Source organism: Anolis carolinensis, chromosome 2 (genome assembly GCF_035594765.1).
Source record: "Anolis carolinensis isolate JA03-04 chromosome 2, rAnoCar3.1.pri, whole genome shotgun sequence".
Taxonomy (NCBI): Eukaryota; Metazoa; Chordata; class Lepidosauria; order Squamata; family Dactyloidae; genus Anolis; species Anolis carolinensis.
This window is the reverse complement of record NC_085842.1, coordinates 134,949,723-134,974,771: the sequence shown is the minus strand read 5'-3', so window position 1 is coordinate 134,974,771 and position 25,049 is coordinate 134,949,723. Positions and strand designations below refer to the sequence as shown.

Sequence of the window (25,049 nt, the reverse complement as noted above, 5' to 3'; positions counted from 1 at the left end):
ACACAAGCAATCTTTTCTTGTATTCATTATGTTATCTTAAACCGAGAGGTTCTCAAAGCAGGGATGGGGAAAGGATCTGTATGGTTTTTTCCCTAGCCAGTGCCCTTAATCTGTCAAATTGCTGAGTGCTGCTTCTGATTAGGGTCTTAAGAAAGCAGTTTATTTCAGTGGAAAAATACTTGCTTGTCCCTTCTGAAGAAGCTGCTCTTGCCTTCCTGGGTCACTTCGGTACAGTCCAGCTAGTCCTCCCATTAGGCAATGGTCTTCAGGTAGCACATGCTGGGCAGTGAGAAGGCAACCCCAAAGCTGTGCCTCCCAAACCCCCTTGGCCCTTCATTCCCCTCTCTTGGAGAACAGAGCTTTCTATGCACCACATGAGTTCAAAGGAGCCTTTCTAAGCAGGCCTCTCCACCTACCCACACACAAACCTTCTTATATATGGTAGGATGCTGTTCCAACCAGTACTGAAATACCTTCCTGTCTAATTAACTTCTATGTTAGAAGGAGGCACCAGCAGATCCCCTTAGGCAGTCAAAAATCTAGAAAATGTCACTATATACAAAAGGCTAAGGAAATGTGATGGAAACCCATATCAGAATCTTGGCAGAGTGTCACACAGTATGCATCATGTATCCCATGGTAGTTCCAGTTTATATGTTCAGTTGTGAAAGGACAGTGAAGAATACTGACAAGAAGAAAACCAACTCATCGAAAATATGGTGTTGGGGGGGGAGGTCTATGAGCACTGTAGACTGCCAAAACAACAACAACAAATGGGTGGATTTAAGAGCAAATCAGGCCTGAACTCTTACTAGAAGTTAAAATTACAAAACAGATCATTGTGCTTTGAGAAATCATGAGATAATATGATTCTCTTGAAAAGACAACATTTGGTAAGGTGGAAGGCACTAGGAAGAAGGGAAGACTGCATTACAAATCAATTGACTCAACCAAGGAGGACCTATTTTTTGCAAGACCAGAGTCTGCTGATGACTGGGGCTCTTGGTAGGGTTGCCATAAATTAAAGCCAATTTTATGGCAATTAATATCAACAACAAAATCACAAAGTATTATTGTCAGAATAGTTTTTTCTCTTCTTTTCTTTCCTGATCTTATGGGTCCTGGATAGGACCTCAATGAAGAAGAGACAGTTTCAAATTTTGTGGTGACAACCAATGTCCACACAATAACCTATATTACTTCTGATGGTGCCTTTCATGGTATCTTCACACACCTCCATGAAGCAGATGAGAGTGTGAATAACACAGTCCTCAGATGATGTTGGATTGCAACCCTCATCATTCCTGGATAGCCTGGCCAGAGCTGAAAAGGAATTGCAGGCTAACAGCAATCATGTCTCTGAGCCGCTAGTCAATCTTGGGGCAAAGTGTAATCCTAATACAGTTCAGAACCTTGCCTTTTATTTGTGAAGCAGAAATAATATATATCATGCAAAAGAGGAAGAACTGAGACATTGCCAAGGATGAATAGGACAGCTGAACCACTAGCAATTTTATTCGTTTTCCATTGGGACAAAATTCTGAAGCAGCAAGATTTCAATAAAATGTCTCTTTCTTATCCTGGCTAATGAGGACTTAGGAAAATTGAGGTGGTGTTAACAAGGGAGTTGATCAATGCATATGAGAAAAAGAGCTATCATCTTATTGTTGCATGAGCTATTTCAGCTAAATAGAGTAAATGTGTTTAGCAGGAGTTTTTTCAATTGTTTCTCATGCTGTTTTCAGAGTTTTTGGATCTCAGTTAATGCATCCTTCAGAGCAGGTGAGGATAATGGCCAATAGTGGCATTAAGTTGTGGACCACCTATGGCATTTTGAAAATGGTGCTTAGAGAAGGCAGACCGTATCATAAGACAGCCAAATTGCTTTCTGACTCATGATGCAGAAAACTCTACAAGCATATCTTCCCTTCCTTGGCAATAAAAACACAATAATAAGAAAATAAAATAGTAATTAATTTCTTTTTTTCCCCAACACCCCAAATCTGCTTCACGAACTAACCATCTTATTCTGCCTAATGTTGGAGCTGGCCATGACAATGTAGTGTACTGACTCAGTCAAATTCTCCACTTCTCCCACTATCTCTATTCCCACCCTTATACTTTCATTTAATCCTCTGCAGAAGCATTATTCTGCTTGGTGTATTATGTAAGCACCAGCGGGATGCCTGCTGGCTGAATCCCTCTGAGCAGCTGTGTCAAGCCTGACACGTCTTATGCTCAATCCAGCTGGGGAGCGAAACCCCTGGGAGATCCATGATCATTACACTTCTCCCTAACTGTTACATCCTAAAATGGGACTGTACTGCGGATGCCATCCTTTAGATGGCAACAGTGATCCATCAAGATAACATTCTCCTGTTCACACTGCACGGGATGTTTTTCTTCCACAAACACCAAGAGAAGGTTCATGAGTGTATTTCTGCACGCTTGTCTATTTCTTTTGATCTGAGGTACTGTATTACTCTCTTTAAACAGCCTCACTTTCACAGAATCAGCCAAGGTCAAGCATAGCTGTCACCGTACCATCAGTCAGCAAACAACATTTTGGGAAACAGCAAAAAATGAAGACTGTTACTGAAAAATACATAGTGGCGCTTCTGTGGGGAGAACTCTACTGGAACCTCCCTGTTACTGCTCCCAGAACCCATTTGAACTTCAGAATTATTTTATTTGTCCCACCTTTCTCCCAAAATGGGGTCCATTATAGCACTACTGGTGGTGCAGCGGGTTAAACCCACTGAGCAAGATACACTGTTTCGGCCTCAGAGGAAGGCAATCGCCAGCCCCTTCTGAGCAAATCTTGCCAAGGAAATCCCATGATAGGTTCACCTTAAAAGGTAAAGGTTTCCCCTGACGTTAAATCCAGTCATGTCTGACTCTGGGGGTTGGTGCTCATCTCCATTTCTAAGCCGAAGAGCCAACGTAGTCTGTAGACACCTCCAAGGTCATGTGGCCGGCATGACTGCATGGAGCGCCGTTACCTTCCCGCCGGAGCAGTACCTATTGATCTACTCACATTTGCATGTTTTCGAACTGCTAGGTTGGCAGAAGCTGGAGCTAACAGCGAACGCTCACGCCACTCCTGGGTTTGAACCTGGGGCCTTTTGGTCTGCAAGTTCAGCAGCTCAGTGCTTTAACACACTTCGCCACCGGGGTTCCTTTAGGTTCACCTTAGATTTGTGTAAATCAGAAACGACTCTACACACACAATGAAATTTTGTATATGTGCCCCCTGTTCCCCACCTCTTCCTGTGGTTCTTCTGTCCATGTACTCCTGTATTTCCTCTACTTTATTCATGCAGACCTTGTGTTGCTGGAGACTACTATTCAGGGAGACAGAAATCCTTAGAATATGTTTTAAATGGCCCTCCAGAGGTCAGTAGAGAGAACCCTTCTTATCACCAAGGGGAGAAACAATGGCCACCTGGTGACGGATGAGTAGTGATAAGAAGAACTTGGAGCTTAAATTAGTTGCGTGATTACGAATAAAGCTATTGTATCATGAGACTGAAATGATCTCTAAGGTTATTTAACAGCATATCAGGGCCTGCCTACACTGATTATTTGACCCATATTGGAATGTCCAATACAACCACATCTGGAGGGACACACAATTCCCTCCCCTGTTATGGAGACACATGGAGTAGCGGTCATTTGGGGTGAACAATCCACTGGGTCTCACAAACAGTCCATCTGCTGTGAAAAGATGTATTAATATAAAACATTCCGTCTCTTCCTGCCCCCTTTTTCTTGGATGATTGATTTCTGGGCTCATTTGAGTTGGATGCCTCACTTATTCACTGGGTGTTCATTTAGCTCTCAATTCTCTTTGTACTACGTTGTGCCAATTATTTATTTTCCTTTCTTTAATTTGGTATTATATAAATAACATTTTATTGAAAGAAAACAGATAATCTGATTTTACCAAAGATCCTGTCTCTGCGAATGGTCAGTTAGCATGACAAAAACAAATAGCATGGAGTGTTGTGTTTGTATGTGCCAGAAGAAATGGTTCTGCTCTATGCTGTTTGGTTTAATTGCCAATAGGCCTTAGGCTTGGCTGTCCTTCACATATTGTGCATGCAACATGTTTGTCATAGTATATAGGAAGAGGAGAGGAGCAAGACTAAAAGCAGGACCTCCAGTGTGAGAATAACATAGTGTCGTGCTGAGTATCCTTGAAAATGCCTAAACGGGTCATATTGAGTCAGAAGTGGGTACATGAAACCAGAGTTCCAGGTCCTGTGGATATGGGGATTGTACATGTTTATCTCCCTATATGTAGATAAAAAATCATCTCCAACTAGACCTTGGGCTCAAAGGCCTCACTGCTCAGCCTTTCTCCCAATATACCACCCCAAAAGTTACAGGTGACAATCCAGTGATAATTTTATTCAGTATTAGCACCTCTTCTGGCAGGAGTCCCCGATGGTTCAATGGGTTAGATCCTTGTGCCGGCAGGACTGCTGACTTGAAGGTTGGGTTGCTGACTTGAAGGTTGCCAGGAAGAGAACAGATGAGCTCCCTCTGTCAGCTCCAGCTCCCCATATGAAGACATGAGAGAAGCCTTCCACAAGGATGGTAAAACAACAAATATGCAGGCATCCCCTGGACAACGTCCTTGCAGACGGCCAATTCTCTCATACCAGAAGCGACTTCCCCTTTCTCAAATTGCTCCTGACACACATAAAAAACTCTCTTCTGGCACAGTATTCTCAGAGTCCACCACAACTGATGTTATGTGCTGTATCACAACTTGTTTCATCTCATCCTCCTCCTTCTGAAAACATGTTGTCATCTTTTGGCTCATGATTATACACATTCAAATCAATTTTTTTCATTCAAAATATTTTATCTCTTTCTGCAACAAAATTGTGCTTATTGAAATGTGTTGACTTACAGAAGAGTGGATGCAAACTCTGTTTTACCCCAACTGTAATGATAGTGCTGCAATTCAAGTGAATTTAAAATGCAGAACTGCATATAGAGTATTTCTTTAAAAACACAACCAGAGTTGGCAAACAATTATTTTGTTTTTGTTTTCCTGCTTTAAAAGATCACAAGGATAAAAACAGTGGTAAAGTACTAAAGGTAAGAGATAAAAGTTGGTTAACACTTCACAAAAAAGTAAAATACAGTGGAGTTTCACTTATCCAACACTCGCTTATCCAATGTTCTGGATTATCAAACGCATTTTTGTAGTCAATGTTTTCAATATATCATGATATTTTGGTGCTAAATTCATAAATACAGTAATTACTACATAGCATTACTGCATATTGAACTACTTTTTCTGCCAAATTTGTTGTCTAACATGATGTTTTGGTGCTTCATTTGTAAAATCATAACCTAATTTGATGTTTAATAGGATTTTCCTTAATGCCTCCTTATTATCCAACATATTCGCTTATCCAACATTCTGCCGGCCCAATTATGTTGGATAAGTGAGACTCTACTGTACTTGGTAATCTATGGTCTAAACTTACATGCAATAAGCCTTTTGTATCAACAAATATTGCATACAGATTCGATGGTTATTACATCCACAATTCAATCAATCATGGCTTGATTATTTATTTTTTTGAAAAATCCAAAAAGCACTTGATTTTGCAGCATGCCAAGCACACTAGTGTGTGGACAAAGCCTACAGTGGCCTCCTGCCATTTCACAGAACTTCAAGCTATTTCTGGCACTTGAGTGGTTTGTCATTTTATTTCACTACTTGGTTGTATATAATGGGATTTGAATATTCACAGATTTTGGTGTCCACAGAAGTCCTGGAACCAAACCCCATCAGGTACTGAGGGCCCTCTCTAGTCGCATCATTGCAAACACACTGTAGAAATGCATACAGCTAAGTCCATATTTTCCCCAAAAATAATTATACAGATGTGTGTTATCTTCATGCCCATTCTTTCTTCTACCTCATCTTCTTAGCGCCTGTATTATCTCTTCTCCCCCATGAATATTTTACCCTCACAATAACACTGCAGTTAGGTAAATGTGTTGAAAAGGGTGACTTGCCCCAGGTCAGGCATGTTTTTGGGGGACTTGAGCCTGGATCTCCCAATTCACATCCTATGCCCCCAACCATTGAACACAACCACTGAATGAGCTTTACCTTTGTTTCAAACAGCTTTGCTCTGTTGCCATGTGTCGCTGCCACACTTGATCCATTGACTTTCCCAGAGTCCAAATGAACTGCTCTTCAGTGCTCCATTGAAGACATGACTAACTTGCTGAAAAAGGATCTCACCCACAGACTGAAATAACTGACAATTAAAACAATGCAGAGGGGCGGGGGTTACATGGAAGGTTTCTCCAAAGCAATGCAAACTAGGTTCTGCTGTGTTTTGCTGTCCGTCTTGGTCACTCAGTTTGTGCCCGTGCCCCTGATTATTAGGCAGTTGAAGAACATGCCATGCAACAAATAATACTGACCCATAATGGAGCAGCTAGAAGTTTAACACTCATCAATCCTTCCCCCTTTGTTTCTTCCCATTTGATTTGTTTCCATGTCAGAACTTGCCTTGATGAAATGAAAACCAGTGTTATAGTGGACTGAATGTTGAATGTTATAGTGGTTTGAATGTTGAATGACCTTAGGAAACCAAGGTTCAAATCAGCCATGGAAATCCACTCCATGATTTTAGGCAAGTTTCTGGTTAGGAGGAAGCCAATGGATAGCTGCCTCTGAAGAAATCTTGCCAAGAAACCCTAGGATAGGGCAGGTATAAGTTAGCATCAACATGGAGAAATATAAAATAACAGGTTGGGGTAATACAGAAAGAAACAATTATATTTTTTGTCTCACTACTGAAGCCTGGAACACCTGCATATAGGAATAGCATTGATATTATGCATACATGCATTTGCAAAATTAGAATCTCAGTTAGAGTCAGTCTAAGTGCCTGTCACATGTTGGGTTCTGTCAAGTTTACCTGATAGCAGTAACAACCCTATAATCAACATTAAGCAACCAAATATAGGAAAGGTTACTTTAATGTCACCCGTTTAGCATTACTACAGGTTTGGTGAGAAATAAGAATAATTGTATTTTTGCTCCAGCTGCTGTAGCTGTTCAAAGGACTCAAAATAACTTTGCAGAGTAGACCAGCGTGACACACAATAGGGCTTTCTCAGTAGTGGCATCCTGATCTTGGCACTCCCTAGTTCCTTATTTCAGATATCTGTAATTTGTGATTGCCTACATAGCTAAAGACACCAGATCCCAGCTGATTTTGAAAGATAAGCAGAATCAGTCCTGGTTCATATGGTGGATGGGAGATCATCAAGGAATACCAGGTGCCATAGGCTATATTTCAGTGGAAGGACCAATCAAAACCATTTTTGAGTATTTCTTCCCTAAGCGAGCCTAGTGAAATTCATGGGGTTGCTATGGGTTGACAGGCAAATTGAAGCACATATATGGATTTGTGGTCTGAGATATTTGTACGTTGTAGTTTTAAATGTGTCTGTGTATATCCACATGGGCTTGAGTTCTTTTGAGATAGTGAAGGATACAAATCAATTTTTAAAACATGACCCACAATTTTTAAGTAGTCTCAAGGGAGTCTGCTGGATTCCTTGCAGAAGTATGGATACTTGGCCTCATCTGAAAATTGTAGTAATCTTTAGAAAGTTGTCAGCCACCTTGTTTTCAAACCAGGCCAGTTATTAAGGTGCCTTCTTAGAAATGTCCTGATTTTAATCCATGGCTGGCCTTGATTTGGGTGTATTAAGTTTCCGTACCTCTTCAAAATGGGCTTATGTATTCCTTGGGGAGCTGCGTGGCTTAATTAAGATCTTTAAAAGGACAAAGGGTGCACATAAATTCAAAGAATCATTATAAATGTCAGTGCACTTTACAAGCTCTGCCAAAGTCAGATAATGAATAACAAGACCTTTCGCTTTGTGATGTTCCCAAGCCAGTCTACTTATAGATAGAGCCTCAAAATAACTGCCATAAAATGCTGACATTTATAACCAAAGATGCATAATAATCTCTTTATGAAGATGTGTAAAAAGACAGGGTGTGTCTTAGAGACAAGGATCCCATTCCTCCTCCATTTCTCTTCATAGAAATTCAGCCCGCTCAATAAAACCTAGTTTAGGATAATTTCCGAATATTTGGAATGAGCTGATTAAAATGGATGCCGCTAGAAATTATGGGTTCTTGGTATTTCTTCGAATTAGTCCTTAGACATTAAAATATAGTCTAATGAATCATTATATTGGCTCCCGGGAATTTAGTTAGGGCTGGTGGAGATGGGGAGGGTGCATGGTTGTTGTGGTGTCCTTTCAAGTCAATTCCAATTTATGGTGACCCTATCACAGGGTTTTCTTGACAAGATTTGTTCAGAGGTGTTTTCCCTTTGTCTTCCTCTGAGGCAGAGTGTATGATTTGTCCAAGGGCACCCTGTAAGCGCCCATGGCTGAGAAATCCTGTTCTGCAGTTCCAGTCTTAGACTCCCAACCACTACATCACACTAGCTCTTGCAGAGGAAATGTCCCTTTTGAAGTTTTACCACCTCCTGGCTGGGAAAGAAAGTCTGCATTATTTCTGAGCAGATTCCAGCCATAGAATGTCATGAAAATTGTCCAAACTCTTTAAGAAAATGCCTATCATGAGACACCTAAAAAGAAGCTGTATCAGATGGAGGTCCCATTTTTCAGCGCATAAATCTTTTCTAGACTACAAGAAATTATGGATATGATGGTAGAGTTCTGCCAGTGGAAGTGAGTGGAAGGACAGAACTTGACTGATTTCTGTACTTCCCCTACAATCCCACTGATGCAAGGTGGGGGAAGGCAATCCCCAATAGTTTCCCAGTGCTGCCTCCCAAGGAATCTCTTAAAGGGTTCCCAACTCCACACATCAAAGCACCCTATAAAATACCCTTTCGTTTGGTCTGTCAGAAGGACTGTGTTCCCCCCCCCCCCATACAAACCTAGCTGGGCTCTAAGATCTCCCTTAGAAATATTCTCTGAAAAGAATTTGTTTGTTGGATTTATATGGATGTGTATTCCCTGCCACCAATGATGGCATTCAAGGCAGCAAGTGATGGAGATACAATCAAATAAAGCAAACATGGATCAAATACCCACCAGTAAAATAAGTAACACCATCTAACCAATTAAAAGGCCCTTCCTTGGCAACACAGCTCATCTGCCAGTTGGCCTATATTTTCCTGCCATGGGAAGGATAACAGGAAATAAGCCAATGGTTCTCAACTTGTGGGTCCCCAGATGTTTTGGCTTTCAACTCCCAGAAATCCTAACAGCTGGTAAACTGGCTGAGATTTCTGGGAGTTGTAGGCCAAAACACCTGAGGACCCACAGGTTGAGAACCATTGAAATAAGCCATCTTCTCTTAGAAGGGTTAGATGGTGTTACAGCCAGGGAACAGCCACTAAGAAAACCCTTTTTTGTCTCCCCACAAAACATGCCTCAAATATAATGAGACCAGAAACAGGACATCATTTGAAGATCTGAGAGAAAAGGCCATCACTCACAGACCATGGAGGCAACAGCTATCATCTCACCTGTACATAGCAGAAGAGATATATCAATACAGCTGGCTTCATTTTGGACCCTCCTAGAGGGCACAGGTATGGAGACTATCTTGATGTGCACTTGGACTTTAAAATGTACAATTGCGTGTGAGACTACCTGACACAATACAGAGCATTCTGCAGTTTGACCTTTGGAGAACTTGCAAAATGGAATTGAGAGTTTGTACCCCTGAACCAGATCAAAGAACCAAGCTGAAGGCACCCCTGGCCTGAAGGCATATATACACACACCAATACAGAAAATGATGCCATTTCATTATGGCTGATTGGGGGAAAGACAACTAAGTGAAACTGGTCTATCAGAACTGCATGGTTTTAGTCATTCTTACAATTAAACTGCTGCTGATGATGATCCTGGAGGAAAATGGAAGAGAATCTCTTTGAGAGAACCAAGGATTTTCTAACGGGACTTGGGAAAGTGCAAGAATCTGTCAGGATTTATGAGAAGGACATGATCAGAATTTCCAAAAAATCTATAGCTTTTATTTAGAGATGTACTACCCACATTCAACAGTAAGACAGCACTCAAGTTGCAGGAATGACTGTCTTACAACCACCCATACAAAATTCCAGGTCCATGACTATGTTTGGGTGGAGAACATGTGATATTCCCAATGTTTTGGATGAAAATTCCCATCATCCCTAACTGTTTGAGTAGGCCGAAGCTGCAGTTCAGCAACACCTGGGCTGGATTAATAGCTCTATTATTACGCTTTGACTTTCAAAGTCCATTGGATCTTGGGACTAGTAGTCCGGTGAGGTTGTGGAGGACTCTGGCTGAGAAGGAACAAGCCTTCCTTTGACTGTCAGTCAGGGTCACATGATTCCTACACCTGCATTCCATGGACCACGCCAAAGGCAATTCTGGATAATTTATTCATCTACTTATGGCTGTACTACCTCTAAAAATGCACTTGATGGGCTTACTAAAACCATTAACAAGGTCACAGTCCTTGGCCAAAACTAAAGAATTTACTTGCTTAAGGATATTGCTGGTACATATGATAAACAGATTTCCTACATGGTCATGGAATGAGGTCATTCTTTTACAGATTCCAAAACAACTTAGAAGATGCATTCCTATGAGGATGAAGTATTCCTTATTTCAGAGCACAGGTGAGGGGTATGTTGTACTTAGATAACAAACCTAGAGCCTGCTCATTTTGAAAAATAAATTACTGCATAATATGGGGGAAAAGCCAAAGGAAAGTCAAAACTGTTATTGTAGTGGTTTGGGTTTGAAGCCTTCTGGGTCAAGGGAGCAACTGCTGTCACAAGACACGAGGGCAAAGAGCTATTTCATAAACATACAGAACAACATGAATCCACACAGAGATCTTACCATCCCTGGTCTTCCTTGTCATGCATTTTAATGGATTTTTAACTGAATGCCACAGGGCTTCTATTCCCATGAACCCCATCCATCCTGGCCACTCTTGACAGATGTCTATCAATATATAGAATGACATTTATTCCCAAATAAATTTGGAAACCTTTATTTCAGCTAATCTCTTAAATTATTGCATCATTTTCTTAAAGCCACAAACTATCATCAACAACAGACACAAGCAATTACAAACACATTATTGACACTTTATTTATTTGCTGGATGTCTATTTCTCAATGGTTTTAGGAATAGCATAGATGAGACTTTTCAACCCACCCATTTCGTACTAATAACTGTGTGACGTAAGTTAGGTCTATGGTTTCCCAGTGAGCTTCTTATTAAATTTTATTGTCCCATTCTCCTAGCTTAACACCCTAACCACCATTCTACATAGGTTGACGATGCACAGATAAATGAAAGTATCACAATGATGTATCCATGATGCTCTTTTAATATTATACCTCAAACATTTTAAAATAAAGGGGATGACTGAAAATGTAAAATGACTCACTGTCTGATTCACTTGCTCTATATAACCCTCATACCTGCTGGGGATATGTTACTGAACTTACTGTGGAAACAGGAAATGTAGATAAATAACAGTAAACCTTATGGAATTTAACCACTTCTGCCAGAAGTTGCCACAGCATCACACTGGAGTACCTAGAAAATTTCTAGAGAGGATATATTTTGTCAGATGTGGGTAAGTGAAACTGCTGGTCCAGATCTCACAGGTGCAGATGTTGTATATGGAAATATATACACTTCAATGTGTGATAGCGACATACTACACGCCATAATCCTATCAGAACAATATGGACACAGTTCAGATTGTTCAGCTTTTTTCTTCATTCTCTCATGAAAGTCTACGGGTTACAGAATATTTGCAAGTGTCAGGTTGCAGAGACCTTTAAACTCAAAGTATCAGAATGAGATGGGAAAGAAGTGCATGTTCGTTGAAAGTCTGAATTTATAGATTAGGATGTTCTGGAAAGACCAGGTTAGTAGCCTGAGAAGGTTCCTTGATCTTATACAGTCCCTGAATCCCCATGGGACAATGATGGCAAAGAATTTACTGGCACAATTCAATGCACCAGCTCAGTATTTCCGGAAAATCAGCCTGGTTTGGCAACAGTTGTTCAAGCTTTAGTCACACTACGTCCCAGTGTGCTCTGTGTAGGGTGACCCTTGAATAGAGTAGCAAGAAATTTAAAGAGATACATGAAGCAAAGCTTCCCATTAATTCACAGTACCTGGATCATATCACGTGTAGGAAATATGCGTCTGTGATTGAACCATTCAAGCATAGTTAATAACAACCTGCAATTTAAAATGTTACGTTCTTGCCTCTCCTCTCCAGCTCTTGTATAGGTAGATCAGCTCTAGCATGCTGGACTCTTAAACACAGAACTATCATTTCCTACCCAAGGAATGAGGGCAAAGAATGGGAAGGGTGGATATGCATGGACATAGTTTAGGGCTCTCCACCCTTAATACGCAACCAAATTGTCTGAAATACATAGATAACATAATGTGATGGCATACATGCAGTGGTGTAATAGTAAATTTTGAAGTGCAGTTTCTTGTCATGACTGTCCCTATAACACAGTGCTTTTCAACCTGTGGGTCCCCAGGTGTTTTGGCCTACAACTTCCAGAAATCCCAGCCAGTTTACCAGCTGTTAGGATTTCTGGGAGTTGAAGGGCAAAACATCTGGGGACCCACAGGTTGAGAACCACTGCTATAACACTTCCGAGAAGAGACCAAAATGTGACCTTTTGTAAAAAGCATAATTCTTGCCCACTCAAAACCAAGGCCCCTTCCACACTGCCCTTATATCCCAGGACTGATCCCAGATTATCTGATTTAAACTGGATTATATGAGTTTCCACTGCCAGAAAATCTGGCATCAGATCTTGACATATAAGGACAGTGTGGAAGAGCCACAAGCCACACAAAAATATTTTGGCTAACTGGGCATACTTACCAAAATGCATTTTACGGGGAAAAAATCCGGGATACCAAATACTGTCTGAAAATGGACACTGAGCACGTTAGTACTTGAGTGGGAGACCAAAATGAATCCTATGTATTTTAGGTCCTATATTTCAGAGGAGGCAACTGGCAAAAGCTCTTGAGTATTTCTCATCTAAGAAAACTTAATGAAATACACTCCGTTGCCATAATGTACACACAGATCATAGATTGCAATTAGAGGGTGTGTTTGTACCAAACCAAGTTACTGGAAAAGTTATTGCTATGGCGTACACTTCAGAGAGTCCCACACCAAGCCGAAAAGTATTTTTGTAATGCTTTGATTCTTTTAAACTTGCTGCCTCCAGATGTCAATACAATATAAGTGATTTCATGAATAATCTCAGTTTGAAAAACTCTGCCAGTGAAAGGAGTAAGTAGGATGCACCTTTTCAGGATTCTCTGAAGATTACAAACACATTAGATACAAAAAGCAATTTCCTGGTAAGGTGTTTATAAACAGCTCTCCTGAAACGGCTACATAATAATATAAAGAAACTAGCTGTGCCCGGCCACGCGTTGCTGTGGTGAAATATGGTGGTATGGGAAATAGATTATTGAGGAATTAGTGGTAGTTAAGGTAAAGGGTCCCCTGGGCTGAGTGGGTTGCTAGGAGACCAAGTGAGCGGAGCTTAGCAGCAATTGGATAAAAACAATTATTCTTCTCCCTCTAATTAGGACTTTATTTTTCTTTTCTTTTTGTTGTATCAACCTAGAGGCATGGATGAGGGTTTGTGCTGTCAATTTTCGAGGTTGTGGGGTGTTTACTTTTGTTGTTTTGTCCGCTGCCGTGATGCCATCACTCTTTTATATATATAGATAGATTAGAAGCTACATCTGAATTAATCTCTACAAAAAGAAAGCAAGCTTATGGTGGAGAAGAGTGGCAAAATGAGGACACTCCTCTCCGACAAGCATTCTGTCGTTCAAAATGAAAAGTCCCTTCAAACCCCAAATTGCCAGGATTGCCAGAACTGAAAACTTCCCTTGAGCAATTACAGCTTATCTGCCCAAAGCAATGGGAAAGAAAGTTACCTAGACGACACAAAGAGAGTTCTAAGGGGAGACGATTTTCAGCATTCCTTCATTGCAATGATGTGGAGAAGGATGATTTCCTCCTGGGAGGACAAGGTTCTCCCCAATGACACTCCTGCCTATCTTAGCCTTCTCTGCCCCAAAGTGCTAGTGTCAAACTACAGCTCCCAGGATTCTATATAGCATGGAACTATGACAGTGAAAGTGGTATGTGTTGTTGAAGGCTTTCATGGCCAGAATCACTGGGTTGCTGTGAGTTTTCCAGGCATTATGGCCATGTTCCAGAAGTATTCTCTCCTGACATTTCACCCACATCTATGGCAGGCGTCCTCAGAGGTTGTGAGGTATACTGGAAACTAAGCAAGGGAGGTTTATATATGTGTGGAAGGTGGGAGAAAGAACTCTTTGTCTGTTGGAGGCACGTGTGAATGTTGCAACTGATCACCTTAAAAAAAAGCTCTAAAATCAGGACAGTAATTAAAGAACAGAACTCTGAAAACAGCAGAATTCCAGACATGAATCAAATCAGGGCCAGCTAAAACCTCCCAACAAAGGATTCCACCAGGCAGAAATCAGCCAGGCCTTGAAGCTGCAAGCCTTTTCAATGCTAATCAAGGTGATTGATTGCAACATTCACACTTGTCTCCAACAGACAATAGTTTTTTCTCCCACACTGGATCTTCCGCAGATATAAAAACCTCCACTGTCTAGTTTCCAATATACCTCACAACCTCTGATGATGCCTGCCATAGATGTGGGCGAAACGTCAGGAGAGAATGCTTCTAGAACATGGCCATACAGTCAAGAAAACTCACAGCAATCCAGTGAAAGACTCAAACTGTTCTGGAATCCTGAGAGTTGTAGTTTGGGGAGACACCAGCCTTCTCTGTGGGCAGAGGAGGGAAGGAAAGGACTATTTTCAGGGCTCCATAGCATTGAGCCATGGGCAGCAGTTCAAGCGATCTCGAACTGCACCCATTCTACAGCGAACACCCACAAAAGGAACTCTATGAGGTGGAGAGGGAAGGAGGGCATCGTGGCAGCTCCGGAGGGATATCTTCAGACTTCCTTCCTCTTCCTTCCTCTCTCGATACAGGTTGGCTAGCAGTCCTTGCCAGGCAGCGCTCTCTCAATCTCTGCGAGGTTCCCCACCTTGGGAAGGCGAGTGCAGGGGCTCATCTCTCCTCCTTTACCTCCTCCTCCTCTTCTTCCTCCTCCTCCTTTTTCTGGCGCAGGGGCCCTTTCCTTACCTGTGCGCACATGTCTCCAAACCCCGCCGAGGTCTCAGGTGTCCTTCTGGCGCCCTCCTCGCCCGGCAACTCCCCCGCGCTTCGGTTTTTCCAATCAGGAGGGAAGAAGAGGAGCCTGGGAGGGATTTCCTGCACACATACAGAGAAAGAGAGAGAAGGGGGGGGGGAGATCCTGGTTGGGCGGGGGAAGGGGGAGCGAGGGAGGCGGGGAGAGAGAGAGAGAGAGAGAGAGAGAGAAAGAGAGAGAAAGGAGGCGGCGGCGACTTTCCAGAAGAGTTGCCAAGCGCCTTCTGCAACTGCCGAGACGCGTCCATTTCAACCGGGGTCGGCGGGGCCCCTGGGAAAGAGAGGAATGCAAGAGGGGGAGAGGGAGGGGGCAAGAGGAGGAGGGGGAGCCGGCGGAGAGCTTGCCTCCGCTTCAAGGCTCAGGTTCCCCAGACTTTGAAAAGAGAGAGAGAGAGAGGAAGAGGGGAAGCGCGCCCAGGCAGGCACACACACACTCCCCAAGCCGAGGCGCAGAGAGCGAAGGCGCGGGGACTTCTTTCTGGGTCTTGGAAGCCAGGGGAGCGACCCTTTCCGGGACTCCGTGCCTTCCTTCTCCAGCTCGGCTTTGTTGGCCGCAACTTGATCGAGGTGAGTGTTGCGCCCTGGAAAGGGTTTCCCTCCCACATCCAAGGCCGGGAGAAAGAAAGGCACCGAGCTTGGTTCCTCTCCCGACCCGACCCTACCCTCCGCCGCCCCTTTCTTCTCCTTTTTTGGTAACTTCTCCGGATCTGGGCTGGATTTCTAACCTCGCCTTCTTTGCCTCTCCGCCGGCAGCTCCGGGATCTGGAGGTCGGGCTTGGGAGCTGCTTTTGTTGCCTCTTTCCCTGCTAGAAAACCACTTGTGTGGAGTCCCATTGGCCAAGGCTGCGCTGCCAGGAGGGACCCACCAAGGGCCTGCTCTGCCGGGTCTCCTGCCTCCTCCCTGAGATTTCCCCCTCCGCCTGCCCTGTCCTCCCTTCCCATACATTCCTTCTCCCCGCTTCGGTTTCTTTCTTCGCTCGCTCTCTTGGCAGCCTCCGGAGGGAGGCAAGTTAAAAATAAAACAAAACACAATCCCGCTCGTTTTATTTCCCTCCTTAAAAAAGAGCGAAGAGTCAATGTTGTCCAGCTTCTCTAGAAGGGAGTTTGTAATTCTCCTCTTTCATTCTCTGCCTCTGCTTTGTGGCAGCCCAGCGGAACTGTTTGCTATCTTGCTTCAAAGGTTGCCCTCCGTCCTGCTCATAAGTAACCTTTGCTCTAGGCTTTGTTTTCCTGCTGAGGGAGTGCTTCTCTGGCCTTTCCCTACGGTGATGGTATTTTTAATAACCCGCGTTCAGCATCTTTGGGCTTCCTCTTACATAACCGGGCTCTTTCCTCTGCCAACCTCCCTCCTCTTCTTCCTTATCCTCCACTCCCAAGTTGTTTGAAGAAGGAATGTTTCAGATATTTGAGTTCAGGTAGAGTCCTGAATAGAAAAGATTAGAGTTCTCCCATGTTTACCATCTCTTTATGCTCTGGTCCACATTCCAGTTGGGGCGGGGAAGGTATCATATCACAAGGCTACACCAGATGTGTCCCGAATCTGGAAAGGTGTGCCAATATAACTCGCGGGGCTCCTTTGTTTCTTGCACCATGGTCCAGAGGGACCAGTGCCTTCTGTGCTCCCTGTATGTTTTTGTCTGATTGGGGACCTTTCTCAATCAGACATATTATTTGAGAACACAGAAATGCTGGACCACTCTAAAAACACCATATCAGTCTACACAGAGAAGCCACTGAAATCCGCAAGCATGCGGACAATTTCAACAGAAAGGAGGAAACCATGAAAATGAACAAAATCTGCCTACCACTATTTAAATAAATTCTAAACTCAGGACAGCAAATAAAGAGCAACACTCAGAAGACAGGGTAATTCCAGACATGAAACAATCAGAGCCAGCTAACACCTCCCAACAAAGGATTCCCCCAAGCAGGAAGAAACCAGCCTTTGAAACTGAAAGGCTAATCAAGGTGGCTAATTGCAACATTCATACCTGCCTCCAACAGACAAGAGTTCTTTCTCCCACCCTAGACCTTCCACAGATATATAAATCCCACTTGCCTAGTTTTCAACAGACCTCACAACCTCTGAGGATGCCTGCCATAGATGTGTGTGAAAAGTCAGAAAATAATGCTTCTGGAACATGGCCATACAACCCAGAAAACTCTCTGCAACCCAATGATTCTGGCCATGAAAACCTTCGACAACACAATGTTTCACATATTTGAGTTCAGGTAGAGTCCTGAATAGAAAAGATTAGAGTTCTCTCATGAAAATAGATGTTTACCATCGCTTTACGCTCTAGTCCACATTCCAGTTGCAGTGCGGAAGGTAAAGGTATGCTACTGATGATATTGAGGATCAGTAGTACTCTTCATCATAGGCAGCCACCTTGCTCAGTCTATGTCCCATGATGTGCAGTAGCATAATAATAAAATAGTGGGCCTTATATAAAATGTCAAAATCAAGGCTTGTTTTTTTCCCCCGTAGTATGGGTGTTATGTTCAAGCCGTGTGTTATATTGAAGCCATGGGAGGTGGAATCTATGGATGCAGACTCCTTGGATATGGGTGGCCAGCTGCATTTCTCCTTCTGGGTCAGCACCAACCTATTGTGATCAGCAGCAACCCTCCAGAGCAGGCCTGCACAACCTGTGACCCTCCAGGTGTTTTGGACTTCAGCTCCCAGAATTCCTAACCATTAGACAAGCTAACTAGGACTTCTGGAAGTTGTAGTCCCAAACACCTCGAGGACCGCAGGTTGTGCAGGCCTGCTCCAGAGCCACAAATAGAGACAAGTCATATTTTCTTCACTTTTTCAGCTGGATTCACCAGGGACAGAACTTTCTGCATACCATATGCTTGTTCTACGACTGAGTTGCCATCCCTTATCCACTGACTAGTTGTAGTTAGCCCCAGGTGTCTTGATCGTTGGTTCTTCAGGATCTCTAGCCCATTCCAAGTCCATCGCTTCCAACATAGGCTTGTTTTTGTGCCATAATATCACACATCAATATGCCAAGCAGCTGCTTAGATGCAACCTGTTCTTGTTTCACCCAGATAAGCAATTAATTCCTCTTTCTGAACATAGCAGGGTGGTTGTCCTGGAGATGGGCAATGCTAACACTATATAGAAAGCAAAGCTCATAAACTCAAGGCATTAATTGATCTCGTATTCAGTCTCCATGTCCAGGTGTTGTACACAGTCTTTAGGATAATAATAACAACTTTATTTATAACCCAAGGGGACTCAGGATGTTTTCCAAACAAAGTGGCAAACATTCAATGCCATAATAAAACAAGAAACAAGCTAAATCAAACAATGAGTAAAACAACAGCGATAACTTATAAACTAACCCAAAAATAGTACTTGAGGATGCACAGTCTTGAGTAGCTGGCAGGACACTAGAGCACAAAGATAATTCAAAGTTTGATTTTTGAGACTTTTTGTGGAAGTTGTTCATTTTTTCCTAAATGGTTTCAGTAGAACCATCCTTAGGATCCGTTCAAACTGCTTGTTATGTGGTTGTTTCTGCAGTTGTAGTGTAGACTAACAATAAGGGCCGGCCCTAAGTAATTTTCAAGTGTAAATGAACAGAATTTTGGCACACACCCCCAAACCAATAATGTTGGATAATAAGGAGGGATTAAGGAAAAGCCTATTAAACATCAAATTACATTATGATTTTACAAATTAAGCACCAAGACATCATGTTAATCAAAGGCGGAGCGACCCTGGGAGAAGCAGATGGGGGGTGCGCGCGTACGTGGAAGCGCCTCAGCTGCGCCTCCTAGAGGATGGTGCCACAGGCAACTGCCTAATTTGCCTCGCGGTTGAACCGCCCCTGCTAACAATTCTTTGCAGAAGTTTCTAGGAATTAGTTTACAAAACACCTCTTTTATGAGGTGATAGAAGATAATTGTTGGATATTTAGCCATGCAACTTAGAAGCTTCTGTCAAATGTTTCCCTACTACTTCTGTATAACACTGCTTCCAGTATTCACTTATTGCTTCCCAAAGATGTCACCTGGAAGAAGTATCAGCATATAAAATGGGATCTGACTTATATTTCAGTGAAGTGGCATTCATCATATCTGATGTATAAGTCAACAACAGTAAAGTATGTTCACGTGTAGACTAATGCATGTCTAAATAGGACCCCTATTTCTTAAATTGTCTTACTTTGCAGCTGATATTAATCATGTTCCACTCACTTCCTTCTGGTGATTTTCCACTCCTCACCCCACTGTAACTCCTAGCTCTAAATACCACATTAGTCTCCTCTATTGTGTGGGTTTTCTTTGTTGCTGCCAGATGTCCCTTTTGTTGCAGCTTATGGGTATTTAGTTTGAATCTCATGGAGGTATATCTTATAATCAATCTATGACATAATTTTCTATTCTTCCCCTCCTCGTTTATCATCAGTGTATCTGAATGTACATTATTTGTTAACTACTTACAAGCATTCATCTCAATAATAATTTTAGCATGAGGTATGTGTCTCTTGATTGTCTGAAAGCAGAAGTTCTGCAATTGTTTTATTGCCAGCATAGTTCAATGTGAGCTCTGTCCTCCCAAGACATTGGACTAGAGTGGCTACTGAGAGACAATGGAATTGTGACCAAGTGCCTCCTTGGATTCCTGTCTCTTCTCTCAATCCTCCTCACTCACCCTTGATGGAACAAGAGGCTCAGTCTATTGAGGAAGCCACTTACTGAAGTGTGGCATTGCTTTGGAAACCCACATTCCTGTGAATTTAGCTAGCTGGGTCAAATATTTTTCTCTTTATTCTCTTCCTGAGGCAAGGTCATTTCTGATTTTGCTTGGACTGGAACTTGTTTTTATTCTTATGCAAGACCATTGGGAAATACATTTTATCTGATGTATCTGATAGACACTTAAAAGGGGACAATGACCTTTGCTTCACTATATCAGTAGCTCTCAACCTTTGATCCTCCAAATGTTTTAAATCTCATCTCCCCAAAGTACCAACCAGTTGGGCAGTTCTCAGATTTTAGTTCAGTCCAAAAGATCTGGAAAATCCAATTGAGAACCATTGTTTTAGGTTACTTCTTCTTAAACTGTGGGTCTCAGCCCCAAATGGGGTTCCCTTAGCTCAAAGTTGGAGTCGCAAAAATTGTCAATAGTAAAAGGTTTCTGAATGCTGTTTGGATATTTACATGAATCTGTTAGCAACAGTGTGCACTGTTGAGAGTGAACTCTACAGAAAATGCTTCAGCTATACTTCATGAAAAAGAAAATCAGATTTTTTGCAAGCCTTTCAAATGCTGATTTATTAGAGTAAATGTTTAATTTTTATACCTATCATATATCTTTATACTTGGCTCACATCAAAATTTCTCAGGCAGAAAGGGTTTGCAAGTAGAAAAAGTTTTTAAAACCCTGCTTTAGATGATCTGAGCAGAGCTTTGGAAAAGCTACTTTCAGGACTTTTTAAAAGCCCAGCAGGCTGTTCATTGTCTGGGGGAAAAAATTCCCAAGTTCTGACTCAGTTGTTAGGAAATTTTGTGTGACATTATATTTTATTATTTCTACCTTGGCAATTCAGGCAATATGCCTATTTGCATCTTACGAAGGTGGAATCCCTCCAAGCAAAAGTTGTAAATAGCAAGCGATCCTCAGGTTTGTCAAAACGTAAAGGAAATAGGGATTTGTGTGGTAATGGAAAGTGGATAGGGTCAAGTTACCTGTACTAATAGAGATTAGTCTCTGTTTAGCCATTTATTTGTCCACATCAACCGGATAAGTATAAGAAGAGTTCTGCCTGAATCAAACCAGAGACCAATGCAAATCCAGCATTCTGTTTGCACAATATGGGGAAACAGGACTTGTAGCACTAGCCTCATCTCATAATAGCACCCTGTTGCTCATTTCCCCCAGTAAATGTAGAAAAGATGGCTTGAGGAGAAACCAGTGAAAATTGGGCTCTTTCACCCTATAGAACTGTGCTATTATTTTACTCAAGCTGCCATGGTTGCCTCCTGTGGAATTTGGGGGTCTAATTTGATTGAGGCACCAGAGATACTGCCTTGCTGAATTCTATAGGCTCTACCCTCAGCTGCCAATCCCTGGGTTACATAGGATGTTGTCATGGCAATTAAAGTGGAATGATGGTGCTATAACTGCACAGTGTGAGTGGTATGTTGTGTGACTCTTCTCAGTTTGACATCTTACCAAAACAATTGTAGTGCTCCATATGGCTGTCCTTTATTCTTCTGTGAGCATTTCTCTGTTTTAGAGGTCTTGCTAAGTAAACGTATGTCAATACATTAAAAGAATTTTTTCAAACAAGCCTTAGAGATGCCCTATTAAAAAAATACATTGCTGAATTTTTAAACAGTGTACTAGAACTCTTGTACTTGAACTCCAGTATTTTAAGCTCAGGGAAAGGACTCTGAAGAACTGAGGGTAAATCTTTCAAGAATATTGCCATTTCCATTCTTCCAAATTTTCTCTCATAGGAGCTGAGGCCAAATGCATAGATTTCGTAGTAAAGACTGAGCTCTCTCTTTCTTATTTTTAAAAACATGTTGTTTCTGAACACTTAAACCTCCGGTGGTGCAATGGGTCGGTGAGCTCCCATCTGTCAGCTCCAGTTTCCCATGCAAGAAGCCTCCCACAGGATGATAAGACATCTGGGCATACCTTGAGCGAGCAACATCCTTGCAGATGGCCAGTTCTCTCACACCAGAAGAGACTTGCAGTTTCTCAAGTTGCTCCTGACACAAAAAACTCCTCCTCCTCAGTATGTAAACAAATGCTACCCCTCTATTCTGCCTTGGTCAGACCACACCTGGAATACTGTGTCCAATTCTGGGCACCGCAATTGAAGGGAGATGTTGACAAGCTGGAAAGCGTCCAGAGAAGGGCGACTAAAATGATCAAGGGTCTGGAGTACAAGCCCTATGAGGAGCAGCTTAAAGAGCTGGGCATGTTTAGCCTGCAGAAGAGAAGGCTGAGAGGAGACATGATAGCCATGTACAAATACGTGAAGGGAAGTCATAGGGAGGAGGGAGCAAGCTTGTTTTCTGCTGCCCTGCAGACTAGGACGTGGAACAATGGCTTCAAACTACAGGAAAGGAGATTCCACCTGAACATCAGGAAGAACTTCCTCACTGTGAGGGCTGTTCAGCAGTGGAACTCCCTGCCCTGGACTGTTGTGGAGGCTCCTTCTTTGGAGGCTTTTAAACAGACTGGATGGCCATCTGTCGGGGGTGCTTTGAATGTGATTTTTCTGCTTCTTGGCAAGGTATTGGACTGGATGGCATGTGAGGTCTCTTCCAACTCTATGATTCTATGATAATTGTTAATAGCAATAAAAGCACATATATAAATACACAAGATAGGCTCAGAAGATAGGAATTATTGAGTTAAAACCTTTGCAAAACTGGAAGAACATGTAGCCTTCTAGGGGGAAAAACAAACAGCAATGAGATGGTTTCCTAATATCGTCTTCATAAAAGTTTAGGAGGCACTGGTGAAAAGCCCCAGCCCTGCCCACTATTACCCAATGGCCCTTGTGGGCCGCTGCCAACAGGGAAGAGTGGACAGCAAAGCCAATTGACATTACCTCTGTTAGTAAGTGAGCTCATGTGGAGAGCTCTCTCTCTGCTTATTAAGGGCGGTCCATCCTATATTCTTACCTCAGGCAACAAACAAGATGGCACACCATTCCCATTCCATTTTACTAAAGCCAACTAGACAGGTAGTTGAATATTTCTTCAGCTCTGACCACAGGGAAGCATCCTTCCCTAAACCTGAAGGCAGCAGCAGAGCTTAGGAGGCACGGTGCAGTGTGAGCAGCTTTCTCCTCCTACATCTTCCTCCCAGCATCTGCTGTCTGAGGCAACTGCTTCATTCTGCCAGGTGCTAAGCATAGTCCTATTCTCCTTCTCTCTCTCATACACATACATACATAGACACACAACCTCTCTCCAACAACTGTTTTCCATCCTTCCCTCAAAGGAACTGAAAACAGTGTCCTCCTAATTTTTGAGGACTTTCTAGGATTTGATTTACTCTTGGAAATAAGGATTATTGACTGGAAATGTAGCTATAGAGAGTTAGCAAAGTCTGATGACAGTGTCTAATTTTTGTATCCAAAGCTAGTCAATGGGTTTCCTCAAGGTAGGACTACTAAACTGATATAAAAACCACGTGGTGGTGATTAACCCATCTGATCTTAATACTGTGCATACTTGACTTTTGCTAGAGAGTCTGTTTTCAGTGCATAATTTCAAATCTGGTCTGTGAAGTAATAATAAAGTTAATAAAGTTTGCAGAGTCTCTTCTTCTTACTAGTTAATAGCTCCAAATGGCCCCTTCCTAGCACCAGGAAATAATGAGGTGTGATTTCCAGACAGGTTTCCCCTCCACCTGTTCACCTCACATAATCTAAAGCCAGCACCCTACTAAGGGATTAACTTGCCAAGTCTTGTGGGATTTTCATCTCCCTAGTTTCTCAGTGCCTTTTCCGCTGCTGCTCTGCCACTTTGAAACCCATTCATCACCTGAATCAGCCTGGGAAGGGCCATATGTTCATTACCTCTGTTAATCTGCCTGAAGCCTCGGTGCAATAGCTCAGTCCAGTTTACTCTAAAAATCAGTATTGGTGCCTGTTAGGTGGAAAGGTGGGGAGGAGGGAGAGAGACAGTAGGAAAAAAGTGTGCAGAAATTCTGCTGTAAATCCTGCAACTCAGTTGTAACAGGTGGATTAAAATCTATTTTCTGTTTGAATGGCGTGGAAATGAGGCATTGGTGTATACATCTCTCAGGAGACTTCCCATTTGGCCAATTCTTTAAAAAGAAGACCAGCCTTAGCCTTGGTTAGAGTGAGGCAAATGCCTCAGGAAGAAGATAGAATCACGGAGTTGGAAGATGCCACAAAGGCAGATGAATTATATAACAATGGTTATTTTAACTGTTTTTATTTGTTTTTAAACTGATTAGTTTTGTTACTTTGTAAGTTTAATAGATTTAGATGTCTCATTTAATTATTTAAACTTTGTGAGTAGTTGTTATAATTCGTTATCCATGTTTTATTCATGGGTCTAATTGTTCATTTTGTATTGTATTATGGCAGTGGTTCTCAACCTGTGTCCCCCTAGGTGTTTTTGCCTACAACTCCCAGAAATCCCAGACAGTTTACTAGCTGTTAGGATTTCTGAGGGTTGAAGGCCAAAGCATCTGGGGATCCACAAGTTGAAAACCACTGTATTATGGCATTGAATGTTTTTCCATCCTTTGTTGGAAACTGTCCTGAGTCCCCTCGGGGTGATAGGGCATGTTATAAATGTTGTTGTTGTTGTTGTTGTTATTACCTAATTCTGTCATATAATCAAGACACTCCACCAGGTAGCCATCCAGCCTCTACTTTAAAAACCCCAAAGAAGAAGATCCCACCACACTCCAAGATAGCATATCCCACAGTTGAACAGCTCTTGGTATCAGGAAGTTTTTCCTAATATTTTTTTGTGTTTAAATGCTAACAGTCAGAGTGCTTCTGGCAGGTCTTGGAAGAAAAGAGCTGTGTATACCATACAACCTGCTCTGCCAAAGCTAGCCACCTGTCTTTAGATGTGGTAGATGTTGCCAGCTTCAAAGTAAACCTCAGCTGTTAGTCTGGCCAGCTTTTGTACAGTGGGTACCATTATGTTTGGGTA

General features: G+C 42.4%; 1 protein-coding gene and 1 long non-coding RNA gene across 5 annotated transcripts in view; one reads left to right on the top strand and one right to left on the bottom strand.

Moving 5' to 3' along the window:
* Positions 1-4,392: 4,392 nt before the first annotated feature.
* LOC107982415 (uncharacterized) lies at positions 4,393-15,853 on the bottom strand. Its single transcript, XR_001729946.2, has 2 exons — positions 15,303-15,853; positions 4,393-12,170 (listed from the first exon to the last, which is right to left on the bottom strand). It is a non-coding gene; the product is annotated as an uncharacterized LOC107982415 (long non-coding RNA).
* caskin2 (CASK interacting protein 2) overlaps positions 15,848-25,049 on the top strand; it is a 138,087-nt gene continuing 128,885 nt past the window's right edge. For all 4 annotated transcript variants that reach the window (XM_008104449.3, XM_008104450.3, XM_008104448.3 and 1 more), the window contains exon 1: positions 15,848-15,935. The gene's annotated coding sequence lies outside the window, so the exon portion shown is untranslated. The remainder of the gene's footprint in view (positions 15,936-25,049) is intronic.